Source organism: Peromyscus leucopus, chromosome 1 (assembly GCF_004664715.2).
Source record: "Peromyscus leucopus breed LL Stock chromosome 1, UCI_PerLeu_2.1, whole genome shotgun sequence".
Lineage (NCBI taxonomy): Eukaryota > Metazoa > Chordata > Mammalia > Rodentia > Cricetidae > Peromyscus > Peromyscus leucopus.
This window is the reverse complement of record NC_051063.1, coordinates 122,303,939-122,317,869: the sequence shown is the minus strand read 5'-3', so window position 1 is coordinate 122,317,869 and position 13,931 is coordinate 122,303,939. Positions and strand designations below refer to the sequence as shown.

Here is a 13,931-nt window from a genome sequence, read left to right as displayed (position 1 = left end):
TCAGGCTTGTGTGACAGTCACTTTGCTGACTGAGTCATCTCTCCAGCCCAGAGCATAGATGTTTAAGAATCAGCTGTTATTGAATTTATTTAATATCTTTCCCAGAAAAGATCTCATGGTCTTGGTCACATAAGGCGTAGTTTATGATACAGAGATTTTCTTTGATAAGACTCCTGATTTGCTCACTTAGGACTCTGGGGACATTGTAGGTGGTAAGGGCAGCTGGGTAGGAGGCAGTGAGGTGGGTGATTGAATGAGTGTCAAGAGGTGAACGCAGAGTAAGCACACGGGTGGAATGGACTTAGTTTCTCAGCTCTTCTCCACCCTCTGACTGGATAGCATTTTATATTGCACACTTGAGAGTCTTTGCTTCATTGATGGTTTGAAGGCTCGGTGCATTTTTTTCAGACCCCTTCGAAGGGTTGAGGGGGATGCAGGTGTGACATCAAGGAGGACATCCTGCTATTTCCTTCCTTCTCTTCCCTGGAGGTGTGGTGAGTCTCGTGTGGTATAGAGCTGAGCTGTGTCTGTAGCGTTATTGGGTTGAGTTTCACAGTAAACAGACTTTGAACCAAGGAGTTGTGTGGGGTAGGGATTTGTTTGTTTGTTCGTTTTTATTGTTTTCAAAGGTGACCTCAGACCAGAAGGCAAGTAGGGAAGAGAGTCAGGGAAGAGGAGGGGCACACGTATGCCCTGTTTAGTTACCTCTCATGGTGAGTGGCACCGTTCCCTAGAGGGAACAGGGCTAGACAGCTGAGACCCTGAGAGGGTGACAGGCGGGTAGAAGCTGGTCATGATCTTCCAACTGCCCTAACTGTCATTGCCGAGTTATGACATTGACAGCCATGGCATGTGGGCTAGAGCGGTTGCTTTGGTTTGGGAGGAAAAGGCCTGAAGGCTGAGAGTGGCTGGTGTTGGCAGTAAATGGTCCCAAGCTTGTAGAGATTCACACTGTGGGAAGGGGCAGGTGCTGGGGATGTTGGTACCATCAGCTTCCCTCAGCTAAGGGATGCTCCTTGGTCACCTCTCTGCTCTGTGACCTTGGGCACACTGGTGTACATGCTTATCTTCATTTTCAAAAGGGAGACAGTAAGGACCGCCTCTATATGTGTCCAGTATGGGTTCACTGTGTTAGTGTGTAAATGAGGTACTGGATGGAGTGCCTGCTCTGTACTATCACTAAATCTGAATTTATATTATATAATTACCAATGTAATCACCAAAGTTAAGTGTTGCAGACTATATCAAAATAGCAGGAGGGATGTGTTTGAGTTTAAAAGATGAAAATTATTTTTTTAGATATTTCTTTGGGCAGGAAATTACTTCCCAAGTTATTTTTATTTATGTATTCAAAATTGTCATGTATATCATTAAACTACTATAACAGAAAACAAGTTTTTATTTTTTAATTGACACATTTGTGCACATAATGAGGTTCTTTGATGCTTTCTTTATGTACCCACTGGGTAGGGATCAGCTCAGGTAATGAACATATACATCCATCATCTTATTCTTTCATCATTTCTTCAAGGTGAACTCATTCAAAATCCTGTCTTCTAAGTTTTCGAGATAAAGCATTGGTACTAATTATATTCACCCTGTGGGCCACAGAACACCAAACCATATTCTTTGTATTAACTTTGCATCCACTGATCCGCTTCTGCCCAGCCCCCCTCTGCCAAGTGTCTGGTAACTATTATTCTATTCTCCAAGCATGAAATAAATGATCCATCTCACAAGTGATATAATACAGTGTTTGTCTTCTGTGCCTGGCTTCTTTCTCTTAAAATAATGCCCTTGAGAGCCATGCATGCTGTCACAAATGACAGCATTTCTTGCCTCTTAGGGTGGCGTAGTATTCCATGGGGTGTCGGTACCACAATTTCCTTCTCCATTCTTCTCTGGCTGGACACTTAGCCTGACTCCCTATTCTGGCCCTTGTGAATAGAGTTTAGTAAATATGGGCATTCTGTTGGCTCATGGACGTGCTGATTTCATTTCCGTTGGGTGTGTACCAGCAGTGGGCTGCTGGACGTGCCCTGCAGGAACCTGTCTGTTCTCCACAGTGGCTGCACTAGTCCATTCCCACCAAAGGCCTGCAAGAGCCTCGCTCTCCACATCTCTGCCTGCCAGCATTTACTTTTTATCTTTTTGAAAATCCCCTCTAATCCTTTTACCCTCAGGCTATTATTTTATCTTTTTGTTCCTTTGAAGTCTGTTGATATAAATTCATGTTTCTGCACTGACAAGTAGTGACAAATTTCAGTTTTTTTGCAAAGAAGGTGGAGACCCTGTGCCTGACTGCTGTGCGGGCTTTATCACTCCCAACTCGCACACCAAAGACACTACTCTCTCCACTTTGAAGATGGGGAAACCGAGGCACGTAGACTTTGTGTAACTCCTTAAAAAGCCACAGTGGGCACACTGAGGGCTCCACATGGACAGGGGTGGTAGCTGAGCTCAGCCCTCTCTGCTGATGTCTCTCACTGTGGCTGAGATGGCTTTAGCTTTAGGAAAAAGCTGATGCAGCAGGTGACTTTGGGAGCTGGGTGTTTAATACAGGTTGCTTCAGAAGTGGCTTCGCTCTTTGTATTTGGCTTGAGTTACATTAAGGCAGAAGAAGCTCTCAGGAACTGAGGTTTCAGGTTGCAGGGGAGTAATGCAGTGTTTCTAGTCCTGGTTCTCAGAGAACACACCTGTCCCTTTGTTGGGTCTGGTGGGGATACCCAAACAATGGGGTGCAGACCACCAAAGTCTAAAAACCAGAAGCAAACTTTATTTTAAGCTTACCAGTTAACTGACCCAGCCAGAGTTTGGGCTTCTGAGACTATGGCAATGGGGGTGGGGTTTTATAGTAAAAATAAGCATCAGACATGGACTGCATGCTCCGAGTCACATAGAAACAACTACTAAAAGTTAACTTTGGTCCACGGCAGTTGTTGGCTCTAAGGGGCAAGGGGGTTATCGTTAAAAGTTAACCCCTGGCCGTTGACAGAGCAGCTGGTTGGAGAGCAGAGAGTCATTGTTAGCGGTTAACCTTCAGTTGTTGACAGAGCTGAAGACTGTCAGCTCTCATTTCTTCAGGTTTATAATTTCATTTTTATATTTCTATTCCTGGACCCTTCACCTTTAGATGGCTGTCCCAGCATTGTGTGACGGCCTTTAGAGACAAAAGGGCTGATCTGTTTGTTTGTTTTGTTATTGTTTTGTTTCTCTGTGTAGCCCTGGCTATCCTGGAACTCACTTTGTGGAACTAACAGAGATCTGCCTGCCTCTTCCTCCCAAGTGCTTAAAGGCTTAAAAAAAAAATTCTCTGGTTTGTGTGATGTTGGTTGCATTTAAATGAATCTGGTTTTGACATTTCCTCTCACAGAACCATCTTGGATTTCCTATTTTCCTACTGGAGACAGTGCTCTTGAGAGAAAAAATACTGTGAAAAGCCAGCAGAGTAGTGTTCCTTCCTGTTGGGGGAGTGGTCTATTTACTAAGTTTCCAACTTTTACCTCCCCCTCCCCACCCCAAAGATTATTCATATCATGTCCTCACTTGTTCCCATTTCCTTGGCAACCCTGGGTATTATCACTCTAAGTCTGTGCTGTGGCTGAAGGTTGAAAAACACATCCGATTTGTATACGCTGACATCACCTAGGCACCGCCAGCCCAAACAACAAGCAAAGTGAGGTTGTACACAGAGAATGATTCTGTTGGGCAGTAGACACTGCAGTGTAAAGCGTGCAGTAGACAATGTAGTGTAAAACGTGCAGTAGACACTGCAGTGTAAAATGTTCTAGTGAACTATGCACTTGAGGAGGCAAGTGAGTCAAGAAGCTGTTTGGAAACAACTCATTGGTTACAAGGATCGGCAATAAACGTGACGTCAGCTGAGGTTACAAGGATCAGCAATAAATGTGATGTCAGCTGAGGTTGGATGGGCTGTTGCTCAGCAGATGGAGGGTTCTTGAAGCGCCCTGTGTGCCCAGTTGCAGTGGCGTTGGTGTCAGGGCTCTGGCTCTGGCAGGCTGCCCTGTGATAGCCCTCCCTGTAAGGCACGTGTGCCCGAGACCCCCTCCTTTGGAGTCTCTGTTGTTTGCTAAGGTTTGATGCCACAGATCTGCTTTGATCGGGCAGCTTTCCTGGTGCAGACCACATACGTTTCTTTTTGTGCCTGTCTTTGGATATTTTCCATTTCTTATTTCCATTGTCATTAAAATATTTTAAATGACTATTCTTTTATTTTATGTTTATGGGTGTTTTGCCTGCATGTATGACTGTGCACCATGTACATGCCTCATGCCCTTAGAGGCCAGAAGAGGGTGTTGAATCCCTTGGATCTGGAGTTACAGATGGTTGTGAGCTGCCATGTGGGTGCTGGGAGTCAAACCTGGGTCCTTTGAAAGAGCAGCCAGTGCTCTCAACTGCTGAGTCATCTCTCCAGCCTCCAGTTGACATTTAACGACTCACCTTCATAAGTTTATCACCCCTTCATCCCTCAAATTGATTCATTGCTTGATGCTCTGTGGTCCGTAGCCTGTTTCTGTATTGTGTGGATTCCTGTTGGTAGATGTTATTACGACAGTGCTCTTAGCTACTGACCGGTCTCTCTGGCCATTTGTTTGTTTGAAATAACTGTATAACTGTATAGCTCTGACTTTCCTGAACTCCCAGAGATGCACCTGTCTCCCTGACCAGGCCTGCCTTGACCTCACAGAGATCCCTCCACCTCTGCGTTTTGAGTGCTAGGATTTAGTGTATGTGCCACCATAAGGGGCCCAAGCTTGTTGTTTTTCCTCCTTAGTGTAGTCTTGTTTTTAATCTAAACAATCATGCTCTTCTCTGGATAGCGTTCTTGACCTCAATTTGGTCCCTGTCCAGAAGTCAACGTTATGGTGAAGCTACCCTGCAGCTCAGAGAGTAGCTGGAGGTCTTTCTTATTCCCTTCTTGCTTCTGTGTGTCCGCTTCCCTGGCACACATACTTTGGCATGGTGGAGTACCTCTCTTACTCGAATACACTGACTTTATTTCAGTGCCAGCTGGTTTTCTGGCCTTCGCTTTGAGGAAGATGATCTTTGCGACTTTCCTCTCTGCCCCGTCAGCCTGGATGCCAGCGAAGGCAGAGGCTTGAACTGATGGGTTAGCTTTCTCAAAGGAGGGCTCCTGGTGCCCTGGGGGAGCAGGGAGGGCATTGCTCTTGACTAGTGTTGCCCAAGGCTGCTTCTGTGAAGATGGGTACACTCTTGGGGCTGGGCTTCCTCGTGTGATCTCCTGTCTTAGTCAGTTTCTGTTGCTGAGAAGAGACACTGTGACCAAGGCAACTCTTAGAAGACAGTGTTTGATTGGGGACTTGCATGCTGTTTCAGAGGTTTAGTCCATTATCATCATGATGGAGAGCATGGTAGCACATAGGCAGGTGCTAGAGCAGTAGCTAAGAGCTGTATCCTGTTCTGTAGGCCCAGGGAGAGGACAGGGCCTGGTGTGAGCTTTTGAACCCTTCCTCCAACAAGGCCACACTTCCTAATCCTTCTCAAGCAGTGCCACTCCCTGATGACTAAGCATTCAAATATATGAGACATTCTTATTCAACCCATGTCCACTCACCATCCACAGCTATTCTGGGTCTTTGAAAATGTGGCTGGTGCAGCTGATATCATGGAGCCTGCATGGAGTCTGTGCTAGGTCCTTAGGATATATGTTATGGTTGTTAGTTTGGTGTTTTTGTGGGACTTGCAGCAGAAGGGGTGTCTCTGACTCTTTCATCTCCTCTTGGGACCCTTTTTCCTCCTACTGGGTTGTTTCATTCAGCCTTGATATGGGGGTGGGGGGATGAACCCTGTCCTATTGTAATTTGTTACGCAGTGTTCTGTTGATATCCCTGGGAGGCTTGCCCTTTTCTGAAAGGAAACAGAGGAGTGGTGGATGTAGGAGAGAGGGAAGATGGAGGGGGGTGGCTAGGAGGAGTGGAGGGAGGAGAAACTGAGGTTGGGATGTATTGAAAACAAAAAATAAATTAAAAAAATTTTTAAAGTCTTTTTGGGGAGGAACTGGGAGGAGAGGAGAGAGAGGAAACTTTGTTTGGGATGTAAAAACAAACAAACAAAAATGACCACTTGTGGCCACTGGCTGTACCAGGTCACACAGTCACTGCGAGTTCAGGGGTCATATGCACTTTGTTTGCTGCTGTGTTCCTATCCCCAGTGCCTGACACCTTGTAGGCATGCAATATCTGTGGAAGCAGGGGGATGCAGAGGGGGGCAGAGGGATGCAGAGGGATGGGGGAGCAGAGAGGAGCAGAGGGGGGCAGAGGGATGCAGAGGGGGCAGAGGGGGGCAGAGGGATGGAGAGGGGGCAGAGGGATGCAGAGGGGGGCAGAGGGGGGCAGAGGGATGCAGAGGGGGCAGAGGGAGGCAGAGGGATGCTGAGGGGGCAGAGGGAGGCAGAGAGGAGCAGAGGGATGCAGAGGGAGGCAGAGGGGGCAGAGGGATGCAGAGGGGGGCAGAGGGGGCAGAGGGAGGCAGAGGGGGGCAGAGGGAGGCAGAGGGAGGCAGAGGGGGGCAGAGGGGGCCAGAGAGAGGCAGAGGGAGGCAGAGAGGGGCAGAGGGGGGTAGAGGGGGGCAGAGAGAGGCAGAGGGGGCAGAGGGGGGCAGAGGGGGGCAGAGGGGGTCCAGAGCAGGCAAGTGTCTGTCAAGGACTTCCCACACTGCTGGGCCTCGGGTTCATTTTCTTGGTGTCTGCCCTGAGTTTGAGCAGGCATCTGGTCCCCCTCTGGACCCACCTCAGTGGAGTTTGTCAGGGTGTCTGTGGTCCACCCCACCCCCCACTTCCTCCGCTTTCTTATGTATTACCTGACTCGGCACCATTCTGACCAGTGACATCTATCTGTCCCTCAGGAATTCTTGCCTGCCCTGTCTCTTCTAGAACTTCGTCAGAGCTGCTGCCAAGCAGTTGTGAGCTGCCCCATTTTCAAAGCTGATCTAGATATTCTAATTTTATAGCCACCTGGCCAACACGAGGGGAGTGTTGGCACTGGGCAGGGAAACAGGACTCAGAATTTTGCAAAGAACCCACTGTCACACTGCATCCCTTTCAAAGGTTTAGGAGATCTGAAATCAAAAACTCCATGTCTCCCAAGTCTTTGCTCCTGACCCCTCCTGTCAGCATTGTGAACTCAGCTCTCGCCCCCTTTCTGCCTAATCTCCTTCTACGCAGGCTGGTGGCGTAATAATTCCCCCGTAGTTGGCCTAATTCTTAGTGCGGAGCTGTGGTGGAGATGGTCGTTTATCTTGGGCCTTTTTGGATGATCCTTGTCTATTTTCTATTGAAAGTTAACCATGGATATTGTCAGTGTGACTGCCCCCCTGCCCTGCCCTCCCCTCCCCTGCTCCCCCACCCTGACTTTTCTCCCCGTCTCCCCATTATCAGCTGCTTTTATTGGATCACAGTTAACTCTGTTTCTAATTTGAGTAGTGGATCCTTATTAGTTTTTCAAATCTTTAATAAATATTTATGAAATTTGCTGAAATCAAGAAAAGAAATAACTTTTTCAGTCTCTCGGATATACAATCTCGGATTTCCTCTTTTGCTTTTAGGGCTTGTGATTGGTTTGCTTGTGTTCCTGGTAACCCTTTTCCTCCAACATGCAGTTTAACCTGGTGTCACTCAACTTATGCTTTAGTAAGCAGTGCTGATGATTTCCCCTCCTCTCTCTGTATAACCCTCCTGTAAATTATCCTTACATTTCCATTAAAAAGCTTTGCTTTTCGAGTTGATTTTTCTTCTCTGACACAAAGCCCACTTTCAAATGTGGGTTTCTTGAAGGCTCTGCCGTGTTTTCTGAGACTCCACACATTTGAAACATTTCTTCAGTTGCCTTCTTCATGAATGACAATGTGTCTGATTATAGTAGCTCCTGCCACGCTGCCTTCTGAGAACTTTATGGTGTGATGCAGGACTTGAGCCCAGGGCCATATGCATGCTAGGCAAATGCTCTACCACTGTCCTCTTCTGACATCTCTTTTTTTTGCGACAAAATGTTGAAATACTGAGGTCATTCTTGCTTTCTTCTTCTTTCAAATATCCTCCCCCTCTGTATCTTCCTGTCTCCCCTCCCGTCTCCCCCTCTCCCTCTGTATCTTCCTGTCTCCGCTCCTGTCTCCCCCTCTCTCTCTGTATCTTCCTGTCTCCCCTCCCGTCTCCCCCTCTCCCTCTGTATCTTCCTGTCTCCGCTCCTGTCTCCCCCTCTCCCTCTGTATCTTCCTGTCTCCCCTTCCCTGTCTCCCCCTCTCCCTCTCTGTATCTTCCTGTTTCCACTCCCCTGTCTCCCTCTGTATCTCTCTCTGTTTCAAAACCTCCCTCTGATTTTCTTTGTTTTTAGGTCTCACTTTGCAACCAAAGCTGGCCTTGAGTTCTTCATCCTCCTGCCTCAGTCTCCCAAGGTTGGTATTGCTGTGGAGGGCCACCATACCTGGTGTCTTCCTCCTTTGACTTCTCATGTGATGACTTCTTTATTTATTCTTGGCATAAAATACGTCACCAGAATATACCTAATTGAATTTCTCTTATTCATTTTGCTAATATATGCTGAGCCATGCCAAACTGCTCTGTTTTCATCTGGGGAAGTTTTTACACCAAGAGCTGTTTATTGTCTGTCCTGTGGTATCTTTGTTGAGGGTCCAGAAGTGACATTTGTCCTTCACATCTTCATCTGTTAACTTAGTTGCCACAAAAGCTTTGGGAAAGAGTATAGGTTATAGGAAAAAAAAAATCACCTTTATTATTCTTTTGTTTTTAAGTCATTTTTTTTAACTCATTTTAGAAGTATATTTCTTCCTTTCCATTGATTCTCATTTTAGTGGTATGCAGTCTAGAATTTACTTTTTACTGCCTACCCAGTGGATTTTTTTTTTTTCCAGCACTGGAGCTTGAAACCTAGAACTTCCTGTGCCAGAGATAAGAGCTCTACCACTGAGCTACAGTCCTAGTTTTTTATATTATTTTTTCTTCATCTTTTTAAATGAAAAAAATTCAAATGTATAGAAAAGGAGAAGCAGGTGTTAGCATTCTGCTGTCTTTGCTCCGGTCATTTTTGGAGCAGGGCGGGAGGCCTCAAGACAGAGTTTCTCTGTGTAGCCCTGGCTGTCCTGGAACTTGCTCTGTAGACCAGGCTGGCCTTGGACTCATAAAGATTCTCCTGCCTCTGCTTCTGGAGTACTGGAATTAAAGATGTTTGCTACCACGCTTGGTGCTCCTGACATTAAGAGAGACTTCATTCATGCCATCCCCAAGTACTTCAACATGTCCCTCTGAGAAATCATAGCTTTTGAACTGTTTAATGGTGCTTCTAATGCCACACCTAACAGTAACTCTGTGTCCTTCAGTAGCTAGCTGGTTTCAGATTTCCATTATCCTCCCCATGTCTCTTTGAATGAGGAAGCTTTTTGATGAACTATCACCTCTCCTAATCAAGAGGTCTTTCTTGTTCAAATCTAACTAATCTTTAGCTTTTTGATGAACTATCACCTCTCCTAATCAAGAGGTCTTTCTTGTTCAAATCTAACTAATCTTTATCAATCTTGATGGTATCGATAGCTTTTCTTCTCTTGTGGAAACAAAAGCAAAACCTCTTTGTAATACATATTCTGATTTCCATTCTGAGGTCAACACATCTTTAAAATATATAGGATGATTTGATTCATCAGTTGTTTTCTATTATCCAAATGTCTCTCTGCAGCTGTTGTTCCTTTCTCATTAGCATTTAAAAGTTTAAAGATAGCTGGGTGGTGGTGGCACACACCTTTAACACCAGCACTCAGGAGGCAGAGGTGGGTGGGTCTCTGTGAGTTCAAGGCCAGTCTGATCTACAGAGTGAGATCCAGGATAGGCACCAAAACTACACAGAGAAAAAAAAAGTCTAAATATAATAAAGCATTGTGCAGTCTATCTCTGGGGGTCTCTATTACCCCTTTCTGTTTTTTTTTTTTTTTTGGTTTTCCGAGACAGGGTTTCTCTGTGTAGCTTTGCGCCTTTCCTGGAACTCACTTGGTAGCCCAGGCTGGCCTGGAACTCACAAAGATCCGCCTGGCTCTGCCTCCCGAGTGCTGGGATTAAAGGCGTGCGCCACCACTGCCCGGCCAACCCCTTTCTGTTTATTAAGTGTATTTTTAAAAGTGTGATTAGATCTTTCTATAACTGCTTGTCCTGTAGGATTGTGTGGTATATCTGTAATATGCTTTATGTTTTAATATGCAAAAAAGCGTTTCATTTTACTAGAGACATATGCTGGAGCATTGTTGGTTTTAATTTGTACATATATTCACATGATGGCCATAACTTCTAATAAATGTGTAATTACAGAATCAGCCTTTTCAGAACTTAAAGCAATTTCCCATTGAAATCCTGAATATGTCTCTATGGTATGGTGTACATATTTTAATTTTCAAACACTGCAAAATGAAACACATCCATTTGCCAAATTTCACTTCTTTGAGTACCTTTTGGGTTACTTCCTTTGGGTAGTGGAGTTTGATTATACAAAGAACAAGTAGGATATTTATAATTTCTTTGACTTGTTGCCAAGTGATAGCAAAATCTTTCTTCAAACCTTTGCTGTTTAACATGGTGCTTGCTATGAAATTCTGAGGCTTCTAGCACATTCTCTACTAATAGCTAATCAATTTCTTCCTTACTTTGTACTAGAGGATCTAGTAGACCTGTATGGGATCTGATATGTATTATATACAAAGGATGATTTCTATTTCTGATTACTTATTATAGTTGAATAAATAACAAAGTTAATTCTGAATCATCTAGAATAAGTTCAGCAGATTCAACGTAAAACAACTCTTCCTGCATATTGAGAGTCAGTAACTATATTAAGAGGTTCTGAAAAAATCTAATAATACCATGAGAATTGCATATAATTCTGATTTCTGGACTGATTCATAAAGGCTTTGAGCTACTCTATTTAATTTTCCTGACTTATAACCTGCCTTTTCTGATTTATTTGCATCAGTATAGAATGTAGGGGCTCCAGAAATTGGTATTACCTTTATTATATGAGGGAGAATCCAATTAGTTTGTTTTATAAACTGAAGTCTCTTGCTTTGGAGATATTTGTTGCCAATCTCTTCCAAGAAATTACTGCAAGCTCTTTGCCAGTGTTCATTTTCTGCCCATAATGAGGAAATTTCTTCATTAGTAAGAGGCACCACAGTTTCTGCTGGGTTTATTTTTGCTAATTGACAGAGTCTCAATTTTCCTTCAGAATCAATTCAGAAACCTTTTCTACATAGGTCTTTAATTATTTACTCTGTTTACGTGGTAAAAAAAAATCCACTCTATGATATTATCTTCTCTCTGCATAATAATTCCTGTAGGAGAATGAGTAGAAAGTAAAATAACCAGAATTCAATCTAAACGATCCACATGTTGCATCCTGTAATTTCTTTTATACAAGAGCCAATTCTCTTTCAGCCTCAGATGATAGTTTCCTTGTACTATAAGTCCTTATTGCCTCGTAAGTTTTGAAACAAGTTACTTAGTTCTTGAGTTGTTAATCCAGTTGTGGGCCAATTACTATCTCCCAACAATTTTTGAAAACTATTAAGTGTTCATAATTGATCTTTTCTGATTTGTATTTTTGTGGTAGCATTTTCTGTAACCCTATCTTATATCCTAAATAATACATAGAATCTCTTCTTTGTGTTTTTCAGGAGCAATTTGTAATCTACAACAAGGCAAAATTCTCTTTACCTCATCAAACATTTTTTCTAAAGTATCTGTGTCTGAATCAACCAATAAAATATCATCCATATAATGGTAAATTATAGATTGAGGAAATTGTTTACAAATTAGTTCTAACGGCTGTTGTACAAAATATTGACATAAGGTGCAGCTGTTTAACATTCCTTGTGGAAGAATTTTTCAATGGTACCTTTTAACAGGCTGGGAATTATTATAAGTAGGCATTGTGAAGGCAATTTTTTCTCTATCCTGTTCTTGTAAAGGTATAGTAAAAAAGCAATCTTTTAAAACAATCAGTATAAGAAACCATCTCTTAGGTAATAAAAAAGGCAATGGAATTCCAGACTGTAAAGAGCCCATTGGCTAAATCCCCTCATTTATGGCTCTTAAATCTGTTAACATTCTTCATTTTCCAGATTTCTTTTTAATAGCAAATATAGGATAATTCCAAGGATTGGTTGATTCTTCAATAGGTTGAGCATCTAATTGCTCCTGTATCAGCTCTTCTAGTGCCTATAAATTTTCTGATGTCAAAGGCTATTGTTACACCCAGGCAGATTTTAATCATTTTAAAGGTAGAGCTGTTGGTACTTTTGAAAGATTAACAGCTGTTATGCCTTGCTTATGTACAATCTGAACATTTGGTGGCTGTCCTTGATAATACCTTTTAATATTTTTCTCAAAAGCACATGTTAATTTGTTGTTTGTTTCTAAGATTGGAGGAATGTTAATCTGTTTTTCATTACTGCAACAAATCATGTCCTCATAAATTCATTGCTATGTTAGCCACATATGGCTTTAATTTTCCTGTCTGTCTTTCTGGCTCTATACATTTGACCCATCTTGCACTTTGTTTTACCTGAGATAAAGCTCCTATTCCTAGAATCTAAGCATTTGCGTCCTGAAGAGACCAATCTGAATGCCAAAATTTTGGTGAAATTATTGTTATATCTGTACCTGTGTCTACCAAACCCTCAATCATAATACCATTTATTTGTACTTTTAGCTTTGGTCTTTGACAATTTATAAAAGTTTGCTAAAATACTTGTTTTATGGTATCTCCTGAAAATTTTATCTACTGAAGCTGTTCTGTCATCCAGAGCAGTGTGGTTTTTTAAACAACAGGCATTACATCTTTTAATTGCTCTGTGGAGGAGTTTCCCCAATGCTGATGGGGAATGATTGAACCAAATTAACATTGGAGCCTATGAGAGGCCCCCTAAAGTATTTACCAATGGCAAGGAGTTACTTTGTCCCTTATTGATCTTCATTATTAGTCCAATGCCGGCCTTTGCCACACCTTCTGCATACTCAGAAGTTTGGGGCCTTCTGTTTGGATTATCCTTAGAAAACACATTGTTTCTAGGAATGCCTTGCCTAAAATCCCTTTTTAGATAGCCTGATTTACCACAATTAATACATCTAACCTTTTGATTTTTCGTATAATTTAATTACTTCTCCTATCAAGTGTCATCACAAGTGTGAGATCCAGTATCAGCTGTATTTCATCTATTGGTGCTGATCTTGCCTTTAAAGCCCTAATCACTCTTTTGCATTCTGAATTAGCATTTTCAAAAGCCAAAGTTTCAACTATTTGTCTAACATCTGGATCTGATATCATTCTATTGACAGCTGAAGTCAATCTTTGTAAAAAAAAAAAAAATCAGTGAAGACTTCTTTTGGGCCTTGTACAATAGTAAATGATTCAGTCCTCTTTCTTGATTCTTTAACCCTGTTCCAAGCATTCAAAGCAGCTTTGTGGAATAGAATCAAGATGTTATCATCAAACATAGACTGTCTTTGCAAATCAGTCCTCATGGAGAAGCTGGTCTTGGAAAATCTCATGACCTCTAGCCCTACCTTATTGTTCTAAGACCCTCACTTCCTCTCTCCACCATGTTTTCCACTGTAACTGGGACAAGCTTCCAATATTGTTGTAACTAAATCTTTCCAGTCTTGTGGAATAATTCTGTTCTTAGTGGTCCATGAACTTAACACCTGTTTCACAAAGGATGAATGCATACCATATGAAGACTGCTTCCTTAAATCTCTTCAAATCTAACATTTTTACAGGATTCCAATTAACTTCTGTATAGCCTTGGGGGTGCCTAACATCTGGTGGTTGATCTTGTATGGTAACTGGATAAATTAAGGTTGGTTTTCTAATCAACTTAGGGCACTCCCCTTCAGTTTC

The 13,931-nt window shown here is 42.9% G+C and overlaps 1 protein-coding gene across 3 annotated transcripts in view; it reads left to right on the top strand.

Moving 5' to 3' along the window:
• Positions 1–13,931, top strand: part of Sh3gl3 (SH3 domain containing GRB2 like 3, endophilin A3) — a 136,062-nt gene that overhangs the window by 18,593 nt on the left and 103,538 nt on the right. The window lies entirely within an intron of this gene.